Raw genomic sequence first — 5401 nt, 5'->3', positions numbered from 1 at the left:
TCAGAGTCAGTCGATGAGTGAAAATCCAGAGATATTCTGAGGTCACAAAAATAATTTTAATGTTAACTAATAAGGAGAATTATTTCTTAGTGCTCACCAAAAACATGGCTTTCCCACTCAGATTGCAGATCAGCCAGAACTACCATCTCACTTTGTCAGTTGCCATTGCATGTTGACATCAACACTGAGGAGAGTGATGCAGATGATCGATATAAATATATGTATAATACATACATATGTACACATGAAGCATATACTTATATGCATACATAGTTTACATTTTTCCAGCTGGGGTTTCAGGAAAACTAGAACAAAAGAGAAATCATGTTCCATTTTGTCTTGGAAAAGTATACATCTTACATATACAGACATGCATATATCTACATACATATACATGTAATGCCTATATGCATATGAACATACTGATATATATATATGTATATGTATCTATATGTATATATGTATATGTATATATATATGCATGTACATTCTCTTTATCACATACTCCGTCAGCTTGGTTTTTGAGATGGTAATTCAAGTTCAATTTTTGTTCTGGGCTTTGTTTTTGTCTTTACTAAGTGTCTCTCAACTGTCAAGCCACATTTCATCAACAGTTTAGAATGGGGCAAGCCAACACAGGATGGAAAGGCAAACCTTAGGAGGCTAAAATTACTGTGCAGTCTGGGATTTGGGAGTTGTTGATTTCCTTTCCCTTTCCCCCAGCAGTGTGGACCATGAGAGTGGGCTGGGGGTGGCCCTCCCTCTCACTCATAGGGGAGCAAACCAAACAGCTCAAGCTGGAAGTCCTGCAGGGAATTCAGCACCGGGGTGGCCTTTCTCCTCAAGTCTCAGTTCAAGTTTCTGTCTAGAACAAAGACCACCTGCATCCTGGTTGCCAGGGTTGCCTCCACCTCATTGAGAGCATCTTCAAACAAGGCACTTCTCCGTAGTAGGACAGGGAGAGAACCTCTTGGCATAAGCTAGGACAATGTTGGGGTCTGGCTTGCTGTGCTGTACTTTGGGGTCATCTCCCAGCATAATGTGAGAAAACAACCTGAAAAACTCCTTGTGTTGGCTCACCTTCATCTCCAATGAGGCAGACCCTGAGCTGGTGGCCATGGCAAAGGGAATGCTGTGTTTCTGCAGGCGGACGATGAGATTCTCAGTCCCTGGCATGAGCACAGCTGTAGGGAACACTTCCTTTAACTTCGTTTGGCTTTATTCCACCAGCTCCTCCTTGGACATCAGGAGCTGCAAGATGTCTCTTATAATCTGTGCTGCCTCTAATGCCTACTTACCCATTACCAGGGACTTTACATCCCAGCTGTATTTCTTTTCATAGCAATCACATATTTCTTGAAACAGCAATGAATATAGCCCTTCAGTATCCAGAAGAAGGCCATCCATGTCAAAGATGAGGTGGATGATGGGCTGCAGTGGGGGGCGGGGGTGCTCCCATGGTGCTGCCTTCTCCGTCTGGGTGGGGGTGAGGAGCAAAAAGACCTCGTCTTTCTTTCTTTCTTTTTTTTTTTTTTGAGACAGAGTCTTGCTCTGTCACCCAGGCTGGAGTGCAGTGGCATGATCTCAGCTCACTGCAACCTCCGCCTCCCAGGTTCAAGCGATTCTCCTGCCTCAGCCTCCCGAGTAGCTGGGACTACAGGTGTGTGCCACCACGCCAGGCTAACTTTTTGTATTTTCAGTAGAGATGGGGTTTCACTGTGTTAGTTGGGATGGAGACCTCACCTTTCTAATCCAAGCATCTGACATATTTCATCCTGATCTTCTGCACTGAGCATTGTATGATCAATTCAGTCTAATCAAATTTAATGGACATTGGTTCAGGTTCTGAGAACTCAAATATGGCCAAATATACCTCTGCCCTGCATCTCCAGTTTAGTGAGGGAAGTTTTGGCCTATGAGACGTGGTGACGGGGACTCTATTTTCTGTTGTGATCATCATTATCATCAATCACTATAAGCCAGAAACAAAAGTAACTATTGTCTCTGTTATTTAATTCTTACACCAATCCTGTATAGTAAGCATGAATAGTCTCATTTTGTAGATGGAGAAACTGAGTCTTTGTGATGCTAAGTAACTTACCTAAGGTCAATTAAGTTGGCAAGTGGCAGAGCTGGAATTTGAATCCAGATCTGTCAGCCTCTAAAACCCACACTCTACCATTATTCAGTACTACTACTTTAATTCCTTGTTGCCTGCATGGAGATAATAATAATTTGCTATGGAAAGTACCAGTTAGAAGATGTTGTCTTTACCACCCCCACTGTAGTTTGGTGAGTGCTTTTGCCCCGTCTGATGTGGTTAGAACAAACTTATGCTCTACCGTGGGGTGGCTTCTGCAGCAGGTGCTAGTTTCATAAAGGAGGTCCCCCCAGCCACAGGACACAGAGGTTCATGATCTTTAGGAGGCTGGCAGGATTTTATCTCTAATGAAACATGGTGATGATTAGATCAGGACAACTTGACTGCAGCAATATTTTTCCTCTGACAACTTTGTGTGAAGAAATCAGACACAGCCAAGACCAGTTTGTGCAGCTGATGGCACCGGAGCAGAGGGTGTCCTCTTATCAGACACCAGCACAGTGACTGCTGACAGTCATGTGTGGACCTCGCAGGCTTCTAGCTATAGCTTAATTATAATTATTAAGTTTTTACAGGACACTGATTGTATTTCAAAGGGTTTTACGATCCTCTTTTTATTGGTTGTTCCCTATCCAGCCCAGTCTGACAGAAGGGCTACTTCCTCTGCTTTCAGGTATGGAAATGGGGCCACTCTGAGGTTAGGTTGCCTGTCAGAGGTCACCCAGTGGCTGAGCTTTGGTTCTAACTTGCTGGATTGGACAGATGAGGTCTGCTCCTTTAGGTCAATCAATTAGTTGATATAGGAGCCATGGAGATTTACAGCTAATGAAATGGTACCTTACAGATATGGAAGGCAGTAGACTTTGTGGTTTGAAATTTGTGTTTTGTCTTCCAATGTGAATTTTGTTTTTGCTGTCAAGAATTCGATAAATCAAAAGTAGAAGAGTTCTGTCATTCCTCTCTCTCTTCTTGGTTCTCCCGTTTTTACATACCCTCTTTTCCTCTACTTTCCAAAAGAAGGAATTGGTCCTGAACAAGTGATTCCAAGTTCCAGGCATTTAGAGAAGGGCACGGGGGGTGGTGGTTCTGATAATACTCATTAGAAACCATTGGAGGAGCTCAAGGTAACTCTCTTTTGCTTGGAGGTGGTATCATAATAACGCCTTATACTTCATAGGTTTCTAGTTAAGACACCAGTTTTGTGGGATCTTCCTAGGTATTCAGGTACTTCAGGCTCTAGTTTTAACTAAATTTGGGAACTCGGGATTAAGCAAATTGAAACAAGTTATTTATTTATTTATTTATTTGTTTATTATGCATGTATAGGGTGTATGTGGTGATTTTCCAAAGGGGGGCTATAGATAAAGCATTTCTGAAACTCATGGACCACTGACTGTCTCTCCTCTCCCCATCCCCAACCTATCTTCTGATAGTGACATTCTGTAGAACACCCCTGAGAAAATGCAACTGAGCATGCCTCTTTCAGACAGGCAGCATGCAGTCCACTTCCTTGTTTCTGTTGCTCCTTCCTGGGCTTTGTTCTGTTCCTTGGAGTCATAGAACAGGAGAAAATGCTGTCTCCAAAATTCTCATAGGAAGCACAGGTGAAATATCTTCCTTACTGCATAAACTATTTAGATATGAATTTGTAGGCAAACCCAGAAAATAAACTAGATGTCTTCTGAACTGAACTTTTCTTTTTGGCCCTGTCCCATTACACCAACTGTGATGTAATAAGTGAGTTTTGACTATAGGGTATGTGTTAGGACATATGTTACCATGGAGACCTTAGGAGCATATATCAAGTGATACATGTTGTAGTATATTATGGACAATGTCTTGAAGGCATTTTTATCAATAATTCAAAATAATAAGAATGGTCTTTGTGTATTTTTTTGGTACAAGATGGCATCAGGATGTAAAAATTTGTTTTTCAGCAATTGTTAATTTTTAAATATATTCTAGCTGGCCATGTGGTAAATTGAGAGCCCAGGGATCTCGGATATGGGTCTGGCTGAGAAATTGCTATTCTCTGTGACCTTACATGAGTCACTTAAACTCTTTGGGCCCCAGGTATCTGTCTATAAAATTACAATAGTGACTCCGGCTTCCTCTCTGGGGTGGAGAGTGGGGTGTGCTAGAAGGAATGAGATCATAAACTGATAGACGGCTGAACTAAGGAACTTTTGAATTTATAGGAAAAAAGCTAGGGGAGAAATGTTAAGTTTCTTCATGTTCTTTTTCTTTCTTTAGTCTCTAAACGCAGGATCCTGGGAACAGATCCATGAAGAGAGAGGTGAGGTCAAGAAGAGACTCCTATGTGTGTAATTGGTAGAGCCTTTTTGCTTTCACAAATCTTCATGTGGAACATTTCCTTCCTTGAAACCACTGTGAATGCTGTGAGTTTTGTGTTCTCTTTCCATTATCTGTCAATTGATAATCAGTTTCTGTGACTCTGAGGTATTCAGTCTGATTATTTTACATTTTTGCATTAAATCTTTTTCCTACTATGTGTTAGGATTCGGGACAGTGTCTCTTCATTAAACTTTAGTAAATACCCACTTGCTGAAATTCAAAAATATTGCTGGAGATTTGTTCTTCCATTGACCTTTTCTTACCATGTGCCCAGGAACTCCAGGACTGGCATCTTAGGATATTCTTTATCTCAGACCATCAGGATCTGACATCTCAGCAGCTTTGTGCTGTCAGGAAGACAAGCCATTTAGTTTTCTACTGTGCTTGGCTATCACAATGCCCATTTTCAGAGCATAGGATGGAGGCAGAGATTGGAAGGACTTGCCTGAGGCCACAGGGTGACCCATAAGCACAAGAGAGAAAGAGGGATGTGAGTGAGAGATTCTTCCCACCTGACCTCACTCCCAGACCCCACGCCTTTTGTCCATTGCTTCCCATGGACCTACCTGCTTGGAAATCAGTTTCCAAAGTTGTTTTGTTACCCTCTCCCAACCATTGTTAATCTTTGATGTAATTCATTTATCTAAAGCACCATTTACCCCATTATCTCCTTGTAGTTCTCACTTAGTTGCCAAGAGTTTCCCACTTCTCTTCTTACTTAAGTACTAATATGAGTTTCAGTAGGTGCAACTCTTTTATCTACCCCAGTTTCCCTGGGCTCTGGTTCCTGTGTCAGAAGCTTGGGATAATATGTCATAAGAACAAGTGTAGAGTGGTTGCTCAAGATGGAAGGAAAACTATAATTTATTGAATGCCTTCCATTTGTCATGCTATATACAAGACACAAAAATAACATAATAAACCTATGAGTGTAGTATTCATATT

General features: G+C 41.6%; 1 pseudogene; it reads right to left on the bottom strand.

Annotated features, from left to right (window-relative positions):
- Nucleotides 1-764: 764 nt before the first annotated feature.
- Nucleotides 765-1428, bottom strand: LOC100438322 (pseudouridine-5'-phosphatase-like; annotated as a pseudogene).
- Nucleotides 1429-5401: the final 3973 nt, after the last annotated feature.

Source organism: Pongo abelii, chromosome 1 (genome assembly GCF_028885655.2).
Source record: "Pongo abelii isolate AG06213 chromosome 1, NHGRI_mPonAbe1-v2.0_pri, whole genome shotgun sequence".
NCBI lineage: Eukaryota > Metazoa > Chordata > Mammalia > Primates > Hominidae > Pongo > Pongo abelii.
The sequence above is the reverse complement of the archived record's forward strand: the minus strand, read 5'-3'. Positions and strand labels throughout refer to the sequence as shown.